General features: G+C 37.2%; 1 pseudogene; it reads right to left on the bottom strand.

The window, feature by feature from the left end:
- Positions 1–24,645: 24,645 nt before the first annotated feature.
- On the bottom strand, positions 24,646–24,820 carry LOC130852775 (U1 spliceosomal RNA; annotated as a pseudogene).
- Positions 24,821–25,551: the final 731 nt, after the last annotated feature.

Genomic DNA, 25,551 nt, shown 5'->3' on the forward strand with positions numbered 1-25,551 from the left:
TCCTTTTTATTTTCTCCTAATTTGTGCATTTAATTTCTAGATCACTGTAGCCTTCTGCTGTAACTGTATGCTCTTGGTTTAAAAAAAAAAAAAACCACACATCTAAAATAAGTCAGTTTTTCTTACAGAGCTAGCATTACACACTGTGGAATTACTTTAGCCTGGGCCCCAATGTTCAAAGGAAATTTATCAAAGGGAACATGGGTTTCAAGTGTGATGTTTCTCTCACCTTGCAGTGGAATGTCATCTGTGACTTTAAAGGTAAAAATTCCTCCTTTTATACTCTCTATTCCCTCTGTGGTCTGGGAAATGCAGGCATTGCCTAGACAATGTGAATCCACTTTTGTAGTTTTACAGACATAGCGGGCATTATTGGTTCTACTTGAGATTTCTGGTATATTACGTTCTCTCCCCAAGGCTGCATTTTGTATTGCTTTTTTTCTGAGTCCCGCTGAGACTTTCATTGTTCTCTTCTGCTTAAAAAAAATTTTTTCAGCAATTTTTGGCTCTCATTTTTTCTAGTTATTTTCTCAGTTATTAGTTTTTTTTAAATGTGGGTGCCCCAAAGATACTAGAGTTGTAAATATACTCTTAACTATCAGATATTTATCTCAAGGCTAATACTGCCTCTGTCTCCCTGGTAGCAGAACTATACAACCTCTCATGCTACATATGGAAATCTCCTTGGGGATGTAGCAATTGTATCTCAAACTCAATACTTTCAAAACCAGACTCCAACTTTCCCATTAAAATCAGCATCTCCTCATGTGATCTTCATCTCAGGAAATGGCAACACTGCTTATCTAGCCAGGTTTCCAAGCTATCTTCTCACTTCTAAATCAAACTGTTACTAAGACTTAAAACCTAAATATCATACAAAAATTTTACCCCCTCCATCCCCACTGCTACTCCCTTGGTTTAGCTTCTAATCATTTCTCAGCTAAACATATTACTACCTTTACTGCTACTTCTGCTCTCCCTCCTTGTGCTAATACTGCTACTACAACTACTAACAATAGTACTAATAAAATACTGTAGTAATAAGAGCCAACATTTCTTGAGCACTTTCTCTGAGCCAGTGCTTAACATGATTTGATTAATTTAAGGTTCCTCACACAACCTTAAAGAGTAAGTTCCACTTTTATGCCCATTGTATAGAAAAGGACACTGAGGGCCCTGAGAAATTATATATTTTATGCTAAGTATAACAGCTAGTAAGAGGAAGATCAGGAATTCAAGCCCAGGAAATCCAGCTCCAGAGTCAGGGCAGCTAACCACTACCCCGTTGTCTCCAAAATCACCTCCACTCTCACTCTCCTCCGCTCTTTCCTTCAGGCCACTGCCACAGTGATGATTTTATCATGCTACTCACCTACTTAAAATCCCCGGAGGCTGAGGATAGCATCAAATGGCTTCCTGTGTCATTGAAAAACATGCATCCCCTGCACCATCCAGGCTCATATCCCAGAGCAAACAGGATCTTTTGCACAGATTCCTCTGACTTCATTTCTTCCACCATTTTCTTTCGCTGGCTGAAGACTATTCCTACTCCAAGAAGTAAGTGGGTAGGTGGTAATGTCTCAGTAATCTCCAGGGCAGGTGGATTTCATTCACGTTTTCTCCCAAAATGGTGGCAGGTGTATGGCATTAGCTTAGCATTGGCAGCAGCTGAGGAAAGGGTATACCAGCCAGGGAATGGATATATGCAACAACAGCATCTTCTACAGACTCTTTCACTTTTATTGCTCTACTTTGCAAATGTCTATTTGTTGTCTTCACTGCTACACAAGGAATTTCCTGAGCACAAGGACTGTAGTTTTTCCCTCTGGATCTTACTTGCAAATGCACTGTCTGGTAAACTGATGGATGAATGAATGAACAAATTACAGATAATTACAATGACAGTGCCTCAAGGAAATCCCACCATCAGTGGGGAGATATACAGACAAACAAATATTTATAAAACAAAAGTGCGTAGTGCAACAGAAATACAAAGGAGTGACCCATTCAGTCTTGGGTTCCAAGAAAAAAGAAGCCTCATGAGAGCAGGGTTCCTGTTAGACTTATTCCCCAGTGTATCCCCTAAGCCTAACAGAGTGACTAGCCTTTACCTGGCACTTAATAAATACATGTGATTAAATAAGGGAATTTCTGTGGCCTGAATTCCTGAAATCAGGAATATTACAATTAATTTCTACTAGCTTGTATACATCAGAAGTCAGCAACTTCTAAAACAATTCTCAAAGTGAGGTCCCAGCAGAAGCATCACCTGTATACTTGTTAGAAATGCAAATTATGGAGCCCCATCCCAGACCTAGAGAGAAACTCTGGGGATGGTGCCCACCCATACATTTATTAGCAAGTTCTCCAGGTTGTTTTGATGTACAATAATGCTTGAAAGCAACTGTTCTAAAGCAATGGTTTGCAAACTTGGCTGAACATTAGAATCACCTGGTGTGTGTGTGAGTGTGTGTGTGTTGTGTGTGTGTGTGTGTGTTATGGACTGAATGTATCCCCCCAAAATTCATATGTTCAAGCCCTAATCTCCAATGTGATGATATTTAGAGGTGGAGTCCTTGGGAGATAATTTGGTTTAGATGAATTCATAGCGGTAGAGCCCATAATCATGATGGCATTAGTATCCTTACAAGAAGAGACTGAAAGCCTTGAGCCCTCTCTTCCCCTCTCTTCTCTTCTCTTCCCCCTCTCTCCTCTTCCTCCTCCCCCCTTCTCCTCTCCCTCCCCATCACCACCCACCACCAGGTGAGAACACAGAGAGAAGGTGGCTATCTACAAGCCAGGAAGAGGATCCTCACTGGAACCCGACCATTCTGGCACCCTTATCTTTGACTTGCAGCCTTCCATTAACTGTGATAAATAAATATTTGTTGTTTAAAGCACTCAGTCTATGGTATTTTGTTATAGCAGCACAAGCAGACTAACACAGTGTGTGTGTACATATACGCACAGATATATACGTATATATCAGTCCTTGGTTTATCCTCGAGGAGCTGATTTAATTTCCATTGCACAAGCACTGGTGCCTCCTGGGACTCAGAATGCTTGAGGCTAAAGCTCAGAACTCCCAGATTTGTTCTATCTAAGAAGCAGGTCTGTGTTCTGCAGCTCACAGATTTTTACTATTCCTCAGAGCAGTGCATTTTCTTCTCTCCCCTTCGTCCTTCACTCCCTTATTTTTGGATGCACTGCAAGCTGAGATAAAAAGAACATGGACTTTGAAGGTAGAGACACAGATCTTGTTCATATCCCAGCCCTACCACTTAATGGTTTTGTGAGCCAGAGCAAGTCACTTAGCCTTTCTTAGCTGCAGTTTCTCATCTAAAAATGGGGGGGGGGGGGGCGGGGATAATGGGATAATACCTACCTTCCAGTGTCAAGATTAAATTAAGATAATGTATATAAAATTCTAGCACAGCATATAATACAAAGCAAATGCCAGTTATAAATAAGCCTGCCTCTTAAAGATCATATCCTAAATCTAAAGGCGTCCCCAAATTTCATAATCATAACAAAAAATAAAAGGGGTATTTTTGTCATTTCTGACATGAACATATTGAAGCAATAGAACACAGAGAATTTTTTTCTTTTAGACAATATGTTTTCCTCAATGACACAGAATATTTGCATATTCGTTAATAAATAATATTAACCTTAACTCTCCAATTATTAAAATATCAAGTGAAAACAAAGCCTTACATAATATTTTTAATAAGAGGTTTTAATAAAGAATCTGAGACATGTTCCAGAAACTCTCAAGATAGACTTTAAGATAGCTTACTCCCTTGGTGAATGAACACAAGAAATTATATTTTATGGTTATACTCCCCTGAGCTAAAGGAAATTTTGAGTTTTGCTCTCTATTTCTTCTCACTTTGGCCCCTCAGAAACTGACCAGAGGCATTAGATGACATCCCTAGTGAAAGGGTAAATTACTCTTACTTTCATGAAAGAAAATTTAGTTTTCTTTAGCAAATTTTTAAAATTTAGCTTATTGAGGTATAATTTACATACAATAACATTTGCCAATCTTAAATGAGCAATTTGATGAGATTGGATAAATGCACCCAGTTGTGTAAATACCACATAATCATGATACAGAATACTTCCATCGCATCAAAAAAGTTCTTTTTCCTTTTGCATTTAATCCTCCCTCCCAAACTCCAGACCTTAAAACCTAAGGGTCTGCTTTATATCACTGTAGTTTTGACTTTTCTAGAATTTCATATAAATGGAATCCTACAGTCTTCTGTATTTGATGTCTTTTATTTAGCATTATGTTTTTGAGGATGTTTGATTTATTTCCATTTCTTGGCTGTTAAGGACAAGGTTTCTATGAATATTCCTATACAATTTATTATATGGACAGGAATATGTTTTCATTTCTTTGGATACTTAGAATGGAATTGCTGGGTCATATGGTGGGTATATGTTTTAGTTCATAAGAAACTGCAAACCTGCGAAAGTGGCTGTACCATTTTTGCATTCCCATACGCAATGTGTGAGAGTTTTGTTATTTCCACATCTTACCAGCAGTTTGTATTGTATTTTTTATTTCAGTCATTGCATTGTAACTGTAGGGTGTCTATTTGTGGTTTAATTTTTTTTTTAATTTTTATTGGAGTATAGTTGATTTACAATGTTGTATTAGTTTCTGTTGTATGTAGTTTGATTTTATATTCATCTGATAACTAATATTTTATGAGAAATTGTTTTATACTAAAGAATATAATTTTAAAGCATTTTAATATTAATTATATTAATTTAGCATTATTTTAATTTATTGTTTAATTTAATAATATAATTTAACATTAGTACTGTAATATTTTTCAGCAAATATTATAGTTTACTTTCTAGTACAGTTTAAAATATACAGGTCTCGCACATATTTTATAAATTCATTCCTAAGTATTTCATTGTTATTATAAATGATACTTTTTTACATATTACTTTCCAATTGATTATTTCCCATATATAGAAATACAATTGATTTTTGTGCATTAGCCAGGCATTCTGCAACTTTGCTAAATTCATATTAGCCAGTAATTTTGCAGAATTTTTCTTCAGATTTTCAACATAATTTTGTGGCCTGAAAATAAAGACGGCTTTGCTTTTTCCCTCCCAGAAGCAACACTTAAAGCTCAAGTGAAGTTTTATATAATAACTATATTCATTTAGCAATGCTTCATTATAGCTCCTGAAAAATTAAATCACATTTTGGACAACTTTCTTTTTTTTCAGAATATCTTTTTTCACTCAAGATCACAATAAATAAATACACAATTAGAGGTGACATTTTGACGTTATACCCTGGCTAATTTTCTTGGCACAATGGTTTCTAGTCAAGGAATATCCTATGGAAACAAATAAAATTGTGTGCCCATTTGGATAAACCCCAAACGTTTTGCTTGCATTCGTGTGCAGGCAAACAGATATTTTGCTTTTAGATATGCGCACAAAGTAAGAGGGATGAAAACGTAACATCTTCTACCACAATTTTGTCTATATTGGATGTATGGTATTTTCACTTGTTTTTAAGAATTTAGTCTCTCTTTTGCCATAAAATTAGGGATTTTCTATGCTATAAGTTTAAAGTGTAGTTTGATTGCAAGATAAGAATGAACCCCAAAGTATTGCACATTATTTGCTGTAGGAATCCTATTTGCTTCCTACCTGTTCTTATTCCTGTAAGCATCTGCCTAGCAATGCTTTTTACCTTGGAAGCAGCAGTCCCTTTCAAAAACAGCGGCTGAATCCAGTTTTTAATTTTTCTGATACTGGTAAAACCATCCTCATCACCCACCCCACCCCACTGGAGCCCCAGCCCAACACAAAAAGATATCCGCACCAGCTAAGCAGAGCCACTTTGTTGTCGGAGGTCTGACTTCCAGAACTACAGGCCCATCTTTTCCAACTTCTAGGGTTTAAAATTTCCAGCCTCTCCCCATTATCACCCACCCCCAGCCCTAAGTGTGGTGGCTGCTTCCTTCAGTTGCTACCTATGTGACACCTACATGTTTCCTCCCTCTCTCTCCAGCTCTCGCTCTTTTTTTTCTGTTACATAAAATACAACTTTAGACATAGTTAATAATTCATTGAATTTAATCATTTCATTTCAAAGCATTGATATGCTTTTCTTCTGAGGGACTCTGATAATGATATTGGCACTAGGAATAGTCCTATGAAACGTACCATCAAACATAGTACTTTAGGGTTAATTAGGTCATTTTGTAGGCTTGCAATGATGTAGAGCTACTTGTTCATGGGAAATGGATTGCTAGTGATCCATGACATGAACTGACATATGATTAATCAAAGCATCATTTGCGACTGATGGTGAAATGCTGAAGTAGGTCCTTAGAAGACATCACTTGCGACTGATGGTGAAATGCTGAAGTAGGTCCTTAGAAACCCAAATGGTTACTGTCCTTCAGCACTGTGGCAAAGAAGGTAACAAGGACTATGGTGAAGGGTGGATTCTGAGTGCATTGGAACTTTTACAGAGAGAAAATGAGGAATACTGTGAATGGATTCTAAGGGTGTTTGAAAGGAAGAAGGAACAGAATTACAGAAAGAACCAAGCTTATTGATGTTGATGATTTTATGAGTGTTTCTGGACTGAATGTGTTCATTGGAAGTGGTTCTAATAGTTTATTTTGATTGAGTGACATCTGACTCTTTGATAGCCTGCATTTAATCAGATTGAGATGCCAGAACATCCTTGGGAACAGGTAGAAAAGCAGATCCAAAAGGCTTGGGGAGAAAAGAATGTTAGAGATTTATCACCTGTGACCTACATTCCCACCCCTCCACTACATTTAACCCACACTACACTCACCAAGAAGGCTCTAAAGACACTCCATTTACACTGATGAGGGCAGAATCTGAATCTTGGGAAAGCTCTCTGGTTGCTGTCATTTATAGGTATGAAAGTGGGAGATACTGCCATTGAACTGTGCTCTCCGATTTTCCATATGAAACTGCATTTGCAGAGGCTTAACTGACACTTAACCAAGTGTCTGTGCTTAACTGACAATGTGGATGCATTTATCAAAACCATACATACTGGGCAGAAGGAATAAACTGGTTATCAGTATGTTTTGACTTGCAGATATCTTTGACAGTGGAAAATTGATTAGTGTCTCTAGGGATGAAATATATAGACCGCTTGCTGAAATGTTACTTGATCTATTAAATAAAACAGTTCAAATGTCTGGTAGAAACTAGGTGTGGATTGAAACAATCTAGTGTCATAACTTCACACCCAGTTTCTATTTGTAAGCCGAGCCCCTTGATTGAAGGGGAGAGGCTAAGCTCATTTGAAGGTATAGCCTGTTACACTGTTGTACATATATACTATAAATCTTCCTTCGAGCCCTATTTGAAGGAAACTACAGGCATTTGTTTGTATGACTGTACTATGGGAAAAAAAGAAATACCCGGATCTTTGTGGAACTATGAGGCACTGGCTTTGAGCTGGCTCTGACTTCTAGGAACCCTAAATGCCACTCAGTCTGCCAATTATATTGGGGCTTTATGGTGGCCATGCAGCAAATGGAGTTAACAGTGGTGTGCTGGAGAAACACGTGAGATGGAGATATAATATTGGAGTCATTTGAATATAGACGAATATTTAGGAGCCATGATACAGGATGACATCAGCAAACAGTGGTGTAGATAGAGAAATGAAGTCCAAGGATTAAGCCATGAGATACTTCAAATTTTAGATATTGATAATATGAAAAGGAACTAGCAAAAGAGACTGAGAGGCAGTAGCCAGAAATAGAGTAGGGATAGCAGGTGACTGTGGTGTGCTGGAAGCCAAGGGAAGAAAAGAGAATAAGCAACTGTGTCAAATGCTACTAATCAGGCAAATAAGAAAAGGACCAAGAGATTGCAACTGAATTTTAGCAATACTGATGACCCGGAGAAAAGGAGTTTCAGAGCGGTGGTTGGTACAGAGCCTGACTAGAGTGGGTTCAAGAAAAAAAAAAATGAGAGGATACATTGGAAACAGCAAATACAGACAACTCTTTCAAGGAGTTTTGCTTTAGAGAAAAAGAGAGAAATAGGGCAACATCTGGAACTAATGAGGTCAGGAGAATACATGTTGTTATTATTGTTGTAAGTTGAAGAAATAATAGCATATTTTATGTTGATGGAAATGTTCCAATAATAAGGAGGGAATATGATGATGCAGGGAAAGAAATGAGAATTGTCAGACCATGTTTTTGAGTAGGAGAAGGGAATGAAATTTAATGCACAAATGGAGGGGTTAGACTTAGCTTTGAGCACAGATAGTCTGTCCACAATAATAGGAGAGAAGGTAAAAAATATTAGTACTGATTTGGGACATACATAAATTAGAAATAATCTGCAAATTTAAAAATTGGTTCTTATAAAATTCTTATAAACTTAATTTTATAAATTATTATAAACTTATAAGCCTTTAACATAAGTTAAAAGTTCTTATAAACTTATAAAATTAACAAAACAATGGCAAGTTTTATCAGGAAAAAAAGATAGTGCTTTTACAGGCAAAATTAGGAATAAAATAGAAGTTGTAACTAAAGATGATGCAGATATTTCAAATATAATACAAGAATATCACAACCAACTTTATGGCAACAGAATTGAAGACAAACTCTAGGAAAATGTACCTTAGTAAAACAGGCTAATGAAGGAACAGAAAATTAATTGTCCTATAACTTCTAAAAATTGAATCAGTCATTTAAAGTCATCCTACAAAGTGAACTCATATTTAGTGATGAAGTATTGAAATCATTTCCTTTTTAAGATTAGGAATGAGGGTAAGAAAAAAATCTATTACCATTTATATTCACAACTGTATTGGAGAACCTAGCCAAAGCAGTAAGGCCAGAGAAAGAAATAAAATTTTTGAGAAACAGAAAGGAAATATAAATAATTCTTGATATTTGCAGATGCCATCACTGTCTCCGTAAAATAACCTAACAGAATCAACAAAATCTAAAGAATTAATAAAAGATACCTGGATTAAAAATCAGTATTTAAAAATCAATTGTATTTTTATAAACTTTCAACAGAAAAATTATTTTTAAAAACCAATATCATTTCAATAGTAATAAAATTATAAACAGAAATTTACAAGACCTATATAAAGAAAATTGTAGAACTCTTGAAAAGACATTAAAGACCTACATAAAAGGAGATATACCATATTCATGGTTCGTAACACTCAATATCATAAAAATGTCTTTTATTCCAAAATTAATGTATAGTTTCAGTGCAGTTCATCAAAATCTTAACAGGTTTGTGTGTATGTGTATCTTTGTGTGTCGGGGAGGGAGGTGCAACCATGCATGTATAAGTAAACAAGTAAAACCTGAAAGCTAATTCTAACTTCAATAAAGAAGTTCAAGTTTATAAGGAAAGCCAAAATTCTCTTAAAGAATAAGAGTAAGAATTGACAATGGATTTAAAGGAAAAAATTATAAAAGTTACAATTTACAAAAAGAATTTTTTAAAGTATCCTGTGAATTTTTCAAAAATAGCTTTATTGAGTTACAACTGAATTACAATAAACTGCACATGTTTAAAGTGTACAACTGGATACTTTTTGTCATATGTATACACCTGTGAAATCATCACCCTCCAAAAGTTTCTATATGTTCCTTTGCAATGCTTCCCTCCACATCCCTGCCCCAGTCCCAGGCAACCAGTGATCTACTTGGCCTCATTATTGATTGTTTCTTTTTTTTTTTATTGGAATATAATTGCTTTACACTGTTGTACCAGTTTTTGAGGTACACCAAGGTCAATCATCTTTTTTTATACACATATCCCAGTATCCCCTCCCTCCCTCGACTCCCCCCCACCCTCCCTGTCCCAGTCCTCCAAGGCATCATCCATCATCGAGCTGAACTCCCTTTGTTATACAGCAACTTCCCACTGGCTATCTATTTTACAGTTGGTAGTATATATATGTCTATGCTACTCTCTCACTTCATCTCAGCTTCCCCTTCACCCCCAGCACCCCCAAACCTTGAGATCTCCAGTCCATTCTCTGCATCTGCGTCTTCATTCTTGTCTTGTCACTGAGTTCATCAGTACCATTTTTAGATTCCTTATGTATGAGTTAGCATACAATATTTGTCTTTCTCTTTCTGACTTACTTCACTGTGTATGACAGACTCTAGGTCTATCTACCTCATTTCATGTAGCTCCATCTCATTTCTTTTTATAGCTGAGTAATATTCCATTGTATATATGTGCCACATCTTTATCCATTCATTTGTTGATGGGCATTTCGGTTGCTTTCATGTTCTGGCTATTGTAAATAGTGCTGCAATAAACATTATGGTACATGTTTCTTTTGGGATTATGGTTTTCTTTGGGTAGATGCCCAGGAGTGGGATTACTGGATCATATGGTAGTTCTACTTTTAGTTTTTTAAGGAAACTCCAAACTGTTTTCCATAGTGGCTGTGCCAACTTACATTCCCACCAACAGTGCAGGAGAGTTCCCTTTTCTCCACACCCTCTCCAACATTTGTTGTTTCCAGATTTTGTGACGATGGCCATTCTGATCCGTGTGAGGTGATACCTCATTGTGGCTTTGACTTGCATTTCTCGGATGATTAGTGATGTTGAGCATCTTTTCATGTGTCTGTTGGCCATCTGTATGTCTTCTTTGGAGAAATGTCTATTTAGGTCTTCTGACCATTTGTGGATTGGGTTATTTGCTTTTTTGGTATTAAGCTGCATGAGCTGCTTGTATATTTTGGAGGTTAATCCTTTGTCCGTTGTTTCGTTGGCAACTATTTTTTCCCATTCTGAGGGTTGCCTTCTTGTCTTGTTTATGGTTTCTTTTGCTGTGCAAAAGCTTTTAAGTTTCATTAGGTCCCTTTTGTTTATTCTTGATTTTATTTCCATGATTCTAGGAGGTGGGTCCAAAAGGATCTTGCTTTGATGGATGTCATAAAGTATTCTGCCTATGTTTTCCTCTAGGAGTTTTATAGTGTCTGGCCTTACATGTAGGTCTTTAATCCATTTGGAGTTGATTTTTGTGTATGGTGTTAGGAAGTGTTCTAATTTCATTCTTTTACACGTAGCTGTCCAATTTTCCCAGCACCACTTATTGAAGAGGCTGTCTTTTGTCCATTGTATATTCTTGCCTCCTTTGTCAAAGATAAGGTGCCCATATGTGCTTGGGCTTACCTCTGAGTTCATTGTTTCTTTTTTCCAGAACTTTATATAAATGAAATCACACAGAACATCCTTTTTGCCTGGCTTCTTTCATTGGGCATAATTACTTTAAAACTCATTCATATGGCAATATGGATCAATAGGTCCTTCCTTTTTGTTGCTGAGTGGTATTCCCAAGTGAGATTTAAAGTGGCACCTTCCTGAAAACATGGGAAAGTGATGACCAAGTGGATGACCTTGTATTCTAGAAATCCTCACACCAATGGACCTTCACAGATTTTCTGATGTTGGCCCTGACTTTGCTCCCCTACTTTAGAAAGCTGTGGTTTTAAGGAACAAAATTCTTCTCAAAGAGCCTGTTGCTGAACACCATCTTTCCTTTTCACAGACTTTGTTTAGCTTAATACAGTATATTGTTCCAAATTTGTAGCTAGGAATGTGGTCTCCATATGGGCCATTTAGGCTTTACTTTATTCTGTTTGTATAAACTGTAGCCCTATGCTACAGTTTATTGTTAGCTTTTGATCCCAAGAAAGAGTTTATGGATAGGTCATCCCTTTTCAAGCTACTGCAAGAAAAGCAGTTCAAAGAGCAAGCTGACTGATTATCAGGAGAGACAACACAGGTACCATGACTTCAAATGGATACATCATTTACTCCAGTGCAATCATGCAAGTAGCATTTACTTGAGTATGTACTTGTATTATTATCAAAGTTTTACATGTATTGTCTCATTTAATCCTTCAATCCCAATGAGATTGATGCAATTAGTTATTTTATACAGATGAAACTGAGGCATGGAGACAGTAGGGTCACAGAGGAAAGGGCAGAATACAGCAGAGCATGGAGTCTGGAGACAGATATACCCTGGTGTATTCCAGCCCTGACATTTTAGTAGTGCCCAGCTTCCTTGCTGGTTAAATAGACTTCTGTAAAACAAATACCATAAAATTAAAGTACCAGCTCATAAGGTTGTTGTGTGGCTTAAATGATACAACACTTGCAAAATGCTTAGCAGAGTGCCTGGCACCAAGTGAGTTGTAAATGGTAGCTATAAGAATTACTTTATTACCATTATTATTACCATGATCAATAGTAATACTTTCAACCATTATTACTTTGAGTCAATTATTCAAAAGTAAAATGTTTCCAAAACCTCCTAATCAAAAACAAGATTGTGTCACTTCTAAATACTGGACATTTAAGAAGCATGGGAGATTAATATTAATTAAAATGCATTATGATATTCCACAAAGAGTGTTGATTTATAACTCTGTCACCAATCATGTTTCCTTACAACATTTTGAGACACTAATTCTTTTTAAACACATACAGGGAGAAACACACCTAATAATTTAATCCTGTGACAATTGTCTTCACCACATGGGTATTATCTGAGAGTTAGCAATTTGACTCAATCAACAATCCCTGCTTTACTTTGCTCATTTCAGCCAACTCCCATTTCTTTTACTTTTCTCAGCACATAATGTGATAAATTTTCCTGCTGCAACATGATTCATAAGGTAAGTGTGAGGTTGCCAAGGCACAGACACAGAAATTCTCACCACGAGATGAGGAGGGTAATATATATACCAAGGCTGCCGTGGAATTCTGGGATTCTTTATAGCTAGGAGAAGCTTTAGGGCTTGCTCTTGAATACAACCTCTTGGTAATTTTTAGTATGTTTCCTTCCCCATGCATAGGATCACAACCAAGGATTATGGGCTCTTAGCTTAGATAAGACGCAGACCATTAGCTTGCCACATGCCCTTGCACGCCACATGACAATATTAGCCTTGCCAGTTGCATCTCTCTTTACCCCCATTCCAGCTCAGGATTAGTGCAATGACCTTTTCTAATTGGATGACACAAATTCTTGTCTGGACTCTTACTCTAAATTGTAGTTACCAGTCATATGACTGTAATAAAATACTCCAAGCTGTTAGCACCAGGCAGCTGGAGGAGGAAACCAAGGTAGGAATCCTTGTTCTACAAAGCCGGCTTTGGCTCCTTCTTCATTAAAGAACAGAACTGGAAACACTGTCTAGTCTTGTGGGAAAATAAAGATAGGCATTTGGCTATTGTCACTCATAGTCATCAAATCCTTTTCTAATTTTAGCCTCTGCTTGGAAACCAGGAAGAGTTGGAAGTGACCTTGGCCTAAACCCACCACCCTTTCAATTTAGGTTTATTGCTCCCGTCATCTGCATTTAGGTTCCATCACATCACATGCTGGTGCCTCTCTCAATAATAGCTCCTCCTGCACACACAAACATCAAGCCCTCAATACCATCCGGCAATCCTGTGATATCTCTTCTGTTGATCCACTCTTCCATTTGTTATAAGTAGTATGCCCAACTCTCAACTCTCCTTAAATACCCAGCCTCCCCCGCTTACCTATTCCTTTCCAATAAGGAAACAAACACTACAGCAGACAGAGAACCTTCCCAAACAGCAAACCTAAAAGGTATGTGAATCAGCATATCTTGCATCCCTCCACAGTGAGGAATGAATGATCACTTTAAGAAGATAATCCCTCTCCGTGTACTACGAATCCTTTAATAGTCCTGCCTTCTTAAGGACCTAATCCTATAGATTGCCCCACTTTATTAACTCATCTTCATCCTTCTTTTCTCTGTGGCTTCTTTTTTAAATATTGTATTGGCCTCTTTTTAAAAATATTTTATTTTTAAAAGATTTTATTTTGATATAATAATATCTAAAATATTATTTCAACACACAATCAGTACGAGTTATTTTTTTTATAAATTTATTTATTTATTTTATTGGCTGTGTTGGGTCTTTTTTTTAGTTGCCGTGAGTGGGGGCTACTCTTTGTTGTGGTGCACGGGCTCATTGCCGTGGCTTCTCTTGTTGTGGAGCACAGCCTTCAGTAGTTGCAGCACATGGGCTCAATAGTTGTGGCTCATGGGCTCTAAAGCTCAGGCTCAATAGTTGTGGCGCATGGGCTAGTTGCTCCGCGGCATGTGGGATCTTCCCAGACCAGGGATCGAACCCGTGTCCCTTGCCTTGGCAGGCAGATCCTCAACCACTGCGCCACCTAGGAAGCCCGAGTTATATTTTACATTCTTTTTTTAATACCAGGTCTTTGAAACCTAGTGTATACGCTTTCACCATATTAATTGTTCTTTTTTTCCTTTTATTTATATATTTTTATTACAGTATATTTGATTTACTTTGGGTGGCCTCTTGGCCATCAACATTTAAACATTCTCATGTTTCTCTTCCTTAAAAAGAAAAAAGGTTTTTTCAATTGTATTTCCCCCACCAGCTACCCTCTCTCTGTTTATATTCATAGTCACTATGTCTATTTTAGCCCCTTTCTCTGTTATATTAGCTCCTCAGTATCTTGTCCTCCATCCTACCATAAATCCCCTGAAACAGTTCTTGCCAAGATCACCAAAGACCTTGATGTCATCAAATTTAATTGGTCTAGCTCTGTTTACCTGATGTCTCTATGGTATTTGATACACTTCTTCCTGCTTGAAACATTCTCTACTCGATTTTAGGATACAACAATCTCCTGTTTCCTCCTATAATTGATATCTCTACTTTTTCTCAACTTCCTCAACTCATCCTGCCCTACCTCTCCAGTAAATGATGGAATTTCCCAAAACTTAGTTCCAGGCTCTATTCTCATGTAAAACTATAAATTCGCCCTAGATGATTCCAACTGCTCTGCACATTTTAATATATCATTAATATGCTAATTAGGCCAAATTAACTTTGCTACTAACCTTCTATGAGGTCCACATCTATACACTCAGCTATATATTCATCCTTATTCACATATTTCAAGGGCATCTTAAAGCTAAACTGTCCAAACCAATCTCAATATATTCTCCCAAAAGTGGTTCTTCTGAATCTTCCCCCATCTAATAGTACTACTGTGTATTCAATTGCTCACACAAGAAACTGTGGAATTATTCTTGATACTTTCTTCTCCTCAACTGTCATATCTAGTCAATCATCAGGTTCTCTAATAGAGAGACTCCCTATTTTCCTCTGGTCATGTCGCCTGAAAGGAAATTTTTGGTCCTAGGAAAGAACTCTGTTGAAATAACACAGTTCCCTTACTATCCTCCTTCTCTTCACTTTCATCTTTTCTTGTCAGAGGAGAAGAAATGAATTGCTGTATTGGTGAGTTCAGATGAAGGAGCCAGGCCATTCTGCATTTCCCTCTTGGCTTTTTATGCTGCAACAGTGAGTGCATTTTAAAACATGTAGAAATAACCAAAAAAATGCAAGACTTGCACATTGTAAACTACAAAACATTGTTGAAAGAAATTAAAGAAGATCTAAATAAACAGAAAGACATCCTATGCTCATAGATCAGAAGATTTAATTTTATTTAGATTTGCCCTCCAAATGACCTACAAGTTCCCTGCAAATAGGAGAGACAAATAAATCAATGGAATATATTAATTTGAATTAAGAATTCATAAATAAAATCTTAGACTTATGATCAATTGATTTTTCAAAAAGATTGCCAAAACAGTTCAATAGAAGAATAGTCTTTCTGACAAAGGGTTCTGGGACAACTGGATATCTGCATGCAAAAGAATGAAGTTGAACACTTACCTCACACCATGTATAAAAATTAGTTTGCACCACACAGCTTGCAGGATCTTAGTTCCCCCAACAGGGATTGAACCCAGGCCATGGCAGTGAAAGTGCCAAGTCCTAACCACTGGACAGCCAGGGAATTTCCTGAATTTTTCACTTTAAACAGGTGACTTTTACAGTATGTATATTACTTTCTTACCCATCTTCAAAGTTAGCAAAGTCACATCTCTCTGACCCTAATACACTGTCAAATCTTTCTAACCCAGCCAGTAACCCAGATTCCTAGTAGGAGTTTTTTATTTAATAAATATTTACCCATTTTTCAGTTGTTTGGGGAAATTTTAGCTAGGATATTTCAGTCTACTTGTCTTTAGAGTAGGTTTGAAGGACTTTTTAAAATATAGAATTAAGACCCTAGGTAATGAAGCTGCAGAGCTACCTACAGAAAGGCTAAATCTTAGAAAACTTGAAAAAGACTACTTAGGGCTATTGAAGAACATAGCTTGTACGAACTGTTGGAAAGTGAGCTGGCAATAACGTAATAAAAATCTTAAAATATTTACACTTTCCACCTTGCATAATAATCCACAATAAAAGTCATTATGAACAAAGATGTTCATCTTAACTTTAATGACTAAAAGTTAGAAAAATCCTAAAAATCCAAAAATAAAGAAAATCAACATACACACTCTGCATATACAGTCACATGACAGAATATTCTAGAAATACTAAAATGTTCATAAAGAGTTTTTAGTTACATTATATCATAGACTTTTTCTCATTTATTACAGTCTAAGCCAGGGGTCAACAAACTATGATAGCAAACTATAAGCTAAACATATTTTGCCACTTGTCTTTGTACAGCCCATGAGCTAAGAAATAATTTTTTTTATCACTTTTAATGATTGAAAAAACATAAAGAAAAATAATATTTTGTTATACCGGAAAAATACATGAAATTCAAATACCAGTGCCCATAAATAAAGTTTTGTTGGCACACAGCCAAGCTCATATGGTTATATATTGTTCACGGTTTATTTGACATAACTGTAGAGTTGAATAGATGTGAAAGAACTTTTGTGGTTCACCAAGCCTAAAACATTTATTATGTGGCTCTTTACAATAAAAATTTTGCCAAACTCTGTTCTAGGAAACAGTGCTATTTCAGGTTGGTCAGATACCAAAGCTCCTTCCTTCATGCCATGCTGGCCCACGCATGTGCATAGGAGGTAGAGGCCACACATCAACATGGTAACAGTGGAAAATTATCTTTGAGAGAACAGCATCTGGCCCATGATAGACACAATATTTTTTGAATGAATAAATGTACCAATGAATACTAATGGATACAAAAGGATCAACATGGAATAAATGTTCTTGAGAAGTCATATGTCAGTCTGTCTCTTGGCATTATCTATAGAGATTTAGCCACTCAATAAAGAGGCCAACAATTGCTTGAAGGGGACTTTGGGTTCCTTACTGTGCAAGGACGCCCTGGCTTAAGAACTTCTAGAGTCATGGAATAATGGGGAAACAATGTTCTCCCACTGAAGTCTGATTTCTGAGAGGGCTCTTCTGACAATACTGAGTCTGACAAGTTGGCGTGGCCATTGGAATTAATCCTACATAGGCCTGAGGCAATGAAATAGAAACTTCTGGTATATTAATTTATCTTTAGACCTGGGCCACTAGCTACATATGGTTATTTAAATGTATATACAAATTAACTAAAGTTAAATAAGATTAATATTTTAGTTCCTCAGTCACACTAGCCACAATTCAATTGCTCATTCAGAGCCAGTGGCTTTTGTTTTGGATGGTTCAGAATAGAACATTCCCATCATCATAGGAAGTTCTATGGAACACTGATGCTCTAGACAACAGGAAAATTCTTTCATTCAATTGATAGTATCGTGTAGGGTTGAGCATTTTTGCCCTAAGTCATTTGTGTGATTTAAGCTAAGCTTCTGTTCCCAGTATTTTCCATGATGACGCATCTCTAAATTTAGAAATCATGGGGAGAGGAGATCTGCCTTCCAAAATTCTGTTTTCCAAATTTCAAGAACTATGTGTATTGCTCTTACTTTATGCTTGAGATCCAAAGATTAGATATGGCTCTCCATCTGCATTAGGAAGACAAAGGCTGACTTTTCAGAGTGTAATTCTTCTTATGCAATTATGATATCCCAAGGTCTGTGGATGCACATGGGCAATCATTCCTTTCCTTTCTGTTCTTCTCCAGGATGTGTTTAAATCCTTGTGGACTATAAATCAAGTAACTGTTGAATGTGTACTGGCTTGCAACTTTACTTAACACTTTTCTCTAATCCCAAAGCCTTCTATCCAAACTTCTGAGAGTACTCTATATTTCTGTACTCACTAGAACATCTCATTCTCCTGGATGGGTGACAGGGATTAAAATCTGCTCATAGATGGAGAGACAAAGGGAAAGAGAACCACGAAGTCACTGTGTGACATTGACCATTCTAAGAATCAAATCCACTATACCAACAATAACTGGCCCAGTGCTAAGAGTGATTATTTGAACTCTAAAGAACATTTCTTATCCAAAAGTTCTTTAAAGGAATTTCTAATTTCTGGGACTACTTTCTGTATCTGTGGAAAAGGGCAACTCTTTTTTCTTTCTTTTGTTTCCTTCTTTTTAGTAATTGTAAAAGTAGTGAATACTCATTTTTTAAAATTTAGCAAGTATAAAGGAGAAAAATATCCAAAAGTCAATTGCTAATTAATTCACTTTTTTCATTCCAGAAATATTTATTAAATGCTTATTACATGCCACACACCTTTTCACTTAGAGACAACTTTGCACTTTACCTCTTTGTGTTTACTTTTTCCCTTTATATACATCTGGGAGATAGCATGGTATAGCAGAAAGAGCATGATCTTTAGCATCAGACCAATGTGTGTATCTAAATTCTGACTCCAATACTAACTGTGTGAAGTTGCACAAGTCATTTAAACGCTGAGTTCTGTTTCCTTACATGTAAAATCAGTGCATTAAGAGAGCAATGCAGGTTTTCTAAGGATTTGAATAGTTTCTGCTCTGTTGGGCAGTAGCTAGGCTGTGTGGGACACAAGCCCATTAGCCCCACCCAGATCTTTATTCTACACCAACCTGAAGCAACACAATTAAGCAGGAGGTTTTTTTTTTTTTAATCATAAAAAAGATGGCTGGAGTAGGGAATCAGGGGATATGGGCCACTGGGATAGTGGCCAAAGTTTTCCAAGATTCAGAGAGGGAAGACAGATTTTTTTTTCCCGGGCCAAGCTTGCAAATTCCCAAGTGTATCACCAACTACAAAGCACTCCATGTTAACACACCATTCAGCGCAATGATTGTTAGGTTCTCAAGCAAAGTTGTAGACTCAACACAGAAGAGGATGTATGCAGGGCAAGTAGGGCTGTGTAATCTTAAATTATAGTGAGTTAAATGGGAGCCTTTGAGAAATGATTAGGTTTATCCATAGTATTTGCAGGTCTCTCTTGCCAGCTCACATACTGCTGCCACAATGGGAATGAAGGAATCATGGAACCTTCCATACAGCCTTGCCAATTCTCCTTTTTAGTAGGAAGCTGATTATTCAGTTTGGAAATTAACCCAGATTCCTTGTTTCTCTTTCTGCCTACTTTCCTCCACTGTTTTCTGATCAGTTCACTTATTAGAAGCTCTGCCAGAGGGTAGAAAGGAACACGTTCAGGAAGCATTGAGTCAATGTTTCATTGTTTTCTGGTAACACAGATAAAAGTTATTTGGGAGACTATACTCTAAGATTGTCCTTTACTCCTGATTATGCAAATGACAGATCAATCAAAGCCCTGGTAGAATTATCTTGCTTTCTACACCAATACTCCATTCTTTAGAACTGGACATTCACGAGCTACCATCTCCTTTTTCCCTCATTACCATGGACAAATTAAAATCTGGGTATACCAAAACTCTCCCAGAAGTTTTATATTTATTTTTAGCTCTACATATTGGTCCAAAACTGGTTTAGAAAAAACAAAGTGAATTTCATCTTTGAACTGATGAGAACAATTTACAACATATTGAATAACTTAGAGAGTTTCCAGTGTATAATAAGCCAACAGCTGATATAGTTCAGTTTCCTACCTTATAACTTGATTTTATGGAAAGTATAGCTAGCCGTTCAGAAAATTTTTAAGAACATTATTTTCTAACCACCTTGCCACCATGCAATATTTATTGTTACTGCAGAGATTCTTTTTTCCCCCTTAACCTCGGCTTGAGATCATTTTATGCCCTAAAGCACATCACAGTATGCCCTGAAGCATATCCTGGGCATCAGAAGTGAATCTTTAAATCACCTAATTTCACATCCCAGCAGCTATGGTTTGGTCAATACCTGTGCAGAGTATACACTGAGGCAAAGGTTAAAAACACAAAGACAAAAACCCCAAACTGAGTGGAATAAATAACTTGCCTTCAGGCGGAAAGAGCCTGTATTTTTGTAGACTCTGCTTTCATAAAACCCATTTCAAAAAAGATTAGCATCTCAACATCCACCAAATAACCCTCCCACCAAAGCACTTTTAAAATAATTAGGCACTGTCTTTATTACATGTGAGTTGTCAAATAGAAAGAGATATGACTCTGGAGTCTCCTTCTAGGTGATATATCACCTCTGATCTTTATTTGTTCAAATTTGAAGATTATTGCTTTTCATAGTGCCTGTGAGCCCTTGGAAGCTGAAAATGAGAACTAGCTATCAAGATCCAGGTAAGCTATCTATTTAGAATCCTTAAAAAAGGCTCAAGTATGCAGATTCAACTATAGCCATACATATTTTTTATTTTACTCAAAATTACAGAAGAACGTACATGGACTTTGGATAATGGCAAAAATTGCTGTGTGACCTTCAATTTAATTAGGCCCAGCTTTTTGTTCTGCAGAATTGATTTAGAAATACTTACTTCATAAGATGTTTGTAAAGTCTAACACAGTTCTCATTTGTAAACGTCCCAGAGTATTACCTGTCATATGAGACATTCAAATATTCACTCTCTTCATAAGCAAACTTGAAAATTAATTGATATCTTCTTGTATGTTACAGGCAGGACAACACAATTTGGAAAAAGAAATGCCAGGGGGATACCATTTTTTTTTGGGGGGGGTACACCAAGTTTAATCATCTGTTTTTATACACATATCCCCATATTCCCTCCCTTCCTTGACTCCCCCCCCTCGAGTCCCCCCCACCCTCCCTGCCCCAGTCCTCTAAGGCATCTTCCATCCTCGAGTTGGACTCCCTTTGTTATACAACAACTTCCCACTGACTATCTATTTTACAGTTGGTAGTATATATATGTCTGTGCTACTCTCTCGCTTCGTCTCAGTTTCCCCTTCACCCCCCACCCCCTTCCGGGATACCATTTTTTTTTCTGAAGTGTCCAAAGAAGGAGGGTTGCTTTGTTTGCTTGGCTCTGGTTTACTTTTGTTTGAGGTCCTGCTATATACACACAGTTGGCTAGCCATTTGTTATTTATTTCTAGAGCAGTAGGGGCTGACTCTGTATTATCCATTCCACCCCCAAAGTATTAGCCCAAGTAAATACTAATAATTCCATAACTTCTGTCAATGATGGGTTCAGGAGTAACCCATAGTCCTTCCCTTCTTTCCGGAGGAAAAGATACAAAAGACTGGAAAGAGATAGGAGCCTTGTCTCTAGGAAACTGCTGTAAATTTAGAGCAGTATGTAAATATAGGAGGGGAATACTTACTTTTAAAAAAACCTCTTTAAATAGTATTAGGATGACACGCTCTTTGAAATAAACATACCTAAAGTTAGCGAATTAGGAAAATGAATGGGAAGTACAAGGAAAGAGATAAGGAGCCTGATGAAATGTTAACTTCTGCATTCACACAACAGTGTAGTCAAAAATTAGTTTCCCAAAGCTCAGAAATTAGACAGTTATACAACCCAAACGAAAACTGTTAGATATACCAAGAAGTAGCGAAAACATGCTTGAAGGGAGGAGCAAGATGCAAGAACTCTGTAACACATATTAAAAATACATATGGAAAAGGTGTCAATCAAGAGGTAAACCCAAAAGCTTTAACACACTGAGAGATTCCCATCCATGTAAGTGCTAGAAAGAGAGACAAAGAAAGCAAAATTTTCATGAACTTCAAGCAGTATGGAAAAATTAAAGTTGGTTTAAGAAAATGTGCAAGGGTCTTTCTGAACAGTTGGGCCCCCACCAGAGCTCATCACCTATAATGCTATAGTTACGTAAAAGTTAACCATTAAGTCAAGGACAGTGGTGTGATTATAAATAGATCAAGAAAAAAAATGTATTGAGAATAGTAGTCTTCAAAAACACAAACAAAAGCCTTAGAAAAATGATGTTTACCTAGCAGACACAAGAAGAGAGGAAAATAAAGTCATCTGTACTGACCAAAGGCTCATGAAGTCAATCACTTGGAGTAGTAATCTTGGTTATCCTGGTTATTCACAGGACTGAAGACTAAATTGTGAGAGGAGGATAAAGAAGGCACTGCTAAAGCTTATGGAGTCTCAAAAATTCTCATGTCTTTCTATATGTAAGACAGGAGGTCATTTTGCCCAAAATAATAGTAAAAGCTAACATTTTGAGTACTTACTGGCTGTCAGATACTATTCTAAGCTTTTGATATGTAGTGTCTCATCTCTCATCACAACATTACAAAGAGGGAAGAAGAGCAAGCGAAAGGGAGATAGAGAGGGAAAGAAGGACGAAGAGAGGAAGACGATGGGAGAATGATTCTGAAACAATTGCTAATAACAAAGATCAAACAACATTAAGACAAACCAAGAACACATTAACAGAAGAAGATGAAGATCTGCAGATCTCAAGAGGACCCTTCAGAAAGACAACAAAATGACAACAGGAATAACTGCATAAAACACACTGGAAACCTCCAGTGGCTATAACAATTTCTAACATGCCAGAGAGGATGTAAAAACAAACAAATCTAACAATTTGAGGGTATGCTGCATATACCTTGGGCATAGTTTAGACAAACAAGAGAAGTAATTCAGTCTACCAGAGAAGATGGGAATTCTTTCTGTCAAGGTAAATAAAATTAAAAAAAGAAAAAGGGAGGGAGGGAGGGAGACGAAAGGAAGAAAGACTCACAGAAGCTAGTTGAAGGAGTCGTCCAACAGAGGCACCCTGGAAGGAATATACACAAATTCCTTCTTCAGTTTTTCAGCTGTTCCATGATTTTGTGAGCTACTCTCTACCTAAGCTAACCAGGGTCAGTTTCAGTTGCTTACAACCAAAAAATCCTGATGCCAAAATGCAACAGTGCTAGTCTTCCTAATCAAGTTTCTTAAAGAGAAATGACAAGATAATGTTGCTCTCCATAATCATCTGCTAAAAGAAAGAAAAGAGCGACTCAGAACTGAAAAAACAGAAATCATCTGACTTTATTTTACTATTGAGAAAACAGAATCCCAAAGAGGAGAAAGGACTGAGCTGAGATCACTCAATTAGTAAACAATGGACCCAGATTCAAAACACCTGATGCTTAAGTCAAGCACTTTTCTCCAAACACAATTTTAATGGATAATTCACAAACAAATGAGTATTTATCTAGCAATTGAACACAGACTCTATTTCTAAAAAAAACAAAAACAAACAAAAAAAAAACCCCCTGGTGGCACAGTAGTTAAGAATCTGCCTGCCAATGCAGGGGACAGGAGTCCGAGCCCTGGTCCGAGAAGATCCCATATGCCTTGGAGCAACTAAGCCCGTGTGCCACAACTACTGAGCCCATGTACTGCAACTACTGAAGCCCGCAGGCCTAGAGCCTGTGATATGCAACAAGAAAAGCCACTGCAGTGAGAACCCTGAGCACCACAACAAAGAGTAACCCCTGCTCGCCCCTACTAGAGAAAACCTGCATGCAGCAATGAGAACCCAAAGCAGCCAAAAATAAATAAGTTTAATTAATTAATTAAAACAAAAAAACCCACAAAGTTACCTAAAAGTGATAACTTTGTTTCTGAATGTTTTAACAGGAAATACATTCACAGAGTTCAAAAAAGATATAAAAAGATATGCAGTAGGTCTTTTTCCTACACCTGCTTCACTACCCCTCTCCATCCGTAGGTAACCATGTTTATTCAGTCCTTTGTGTGCTTTCTTGTGTATGCAAATACAAATGTTTTTTCCTTCTTTCTTACATAAAAGGAAGTATACTCTACATAATTTTATGTGCCTTGCTTTTTTCTTAACAAGATATCTGATAGATTTCCCACATTGTTACATGTAGAACTGTCATTTTTATTTGTATAGGTGCATAATATTCCATCATATGGATACACCATAATTTATTTAACCTTTCCCCAACCTATTGACATTTAGGTTGTTTCACACATTTTGCTGTTCAAACAATATCCTTTTAAATAACATCAGTTGGTAGCTAAGCAATATTTTGAGGGGATAAGCTCCCAGAAATGCGCTTGCTGGGTCAAAGGAGATATATGCATTTGAAAATGTGATAGATATTGACAAATTGCCCTTCAGAGGGGTTCGCATAGGTCTGTGTGATACACCCATCAATCAATGTTACCAAAGAATCATTGTCCAGTTCAGTTATTTGAGGTAAAGTAACTCAGAATAGTTAGTTTCTTTAATTACTGAAAAATAAATTTATAGCAGTTTCACCTGCAGGCTTTCCACCCAGAATGTGCAACAAAGGAACATAATAGAGAGCTTGAATCTATGGTTTTAAACGGTCACACCCTAAAAGCTATCCTCTGAAATCATTTTTGTTGCATTTGAATCTTTTTTTTTTTAATCAGCCATTGTTGTAATTTTTTTTTCCTAGGGGAGAGTGTGAATGGGTAGTCCCCTACTACCACAAATTATTCAGTCGAATTTCTCACATTTGGGGAAATCACAAGGGTCACAGGGGTCAGCACACAAGGAATGCAATGGATAAGACTCACCCTGGGAAAACCACCTCCCTGATCATGTTATCTCCCCTGCCAGGTAAGTATGTTGTTGTAATCAGTGAATCTCCAAGGATTCAGGCTCCAACTGGTTTTGATCACAACTCTACCTACTTGGTAAGCAGGCTTCTGGTGAGCGGGACCATCCCACCTAAAAGTGGCACAGGCTTCCAGTAAACACCTGTTCAAAAACCAAGCTGCTTTAATAACTTTAATCTTCTTTGTAGACACAACCCAAATGCAAAGCAAAGGCCTAGGATTCTGAGCAAAACCGATTTGATTTACTGTACAAGCTCTGTTATCTGATTTCCTGTTAGGGGAAAATGCACCAGTCACACAAGCAGCCAGGAGATTGGGGTTTTAATTAAGACTACCACAAATCAGCTGTGACCATAAGCAAATTTTTCTAGCGTTCTTTTGTTTCTGCTTTCTGATGTAGAAAATGAGTGGATTGGACAAGTCCCTCTTCATTCTAAAATTCTCTCTTTCTCAGATCGTTTCCCTGCCTCCACCACATCCTTCTATTCCTCACATATATCATCCTCTAGACTCTTCTCCCAACATGCTCTCCCTCTGAGAGTCCACTCATCCTCATAGCTTCAACTACCAGTTCCAGGCAGAGAAAAGTCAATACAGATCTTAGCTCTCTGTTGGCAGATTACATAGTAGCTGAGAATGCTGGTTCTGAGTTATTGGCCTGAGGGAAACTCTGTAGCCATCCTACCACCTCTTAATCGTACTACAGACGAGTGAGAAGAGATCTACTCTTGATGACTGGA

Source organism: Hippopotamus amphibius, chromosome 4 (assembly GCF_030028045.1).
Source record: "Hippopotamus amphibius kiboko isolate mHipAmp2 chromosome 4, mHipAmp2.hap2, whole genome shotgun sequence".
Taxonomy (NCBI): domain Eukaryota; kingdom Metazoa; phylum Chordata; class Mammalia; order Artiodactyla; family Hippopotamidae; genus Hippopotamus; species Hippopotamus amphibius.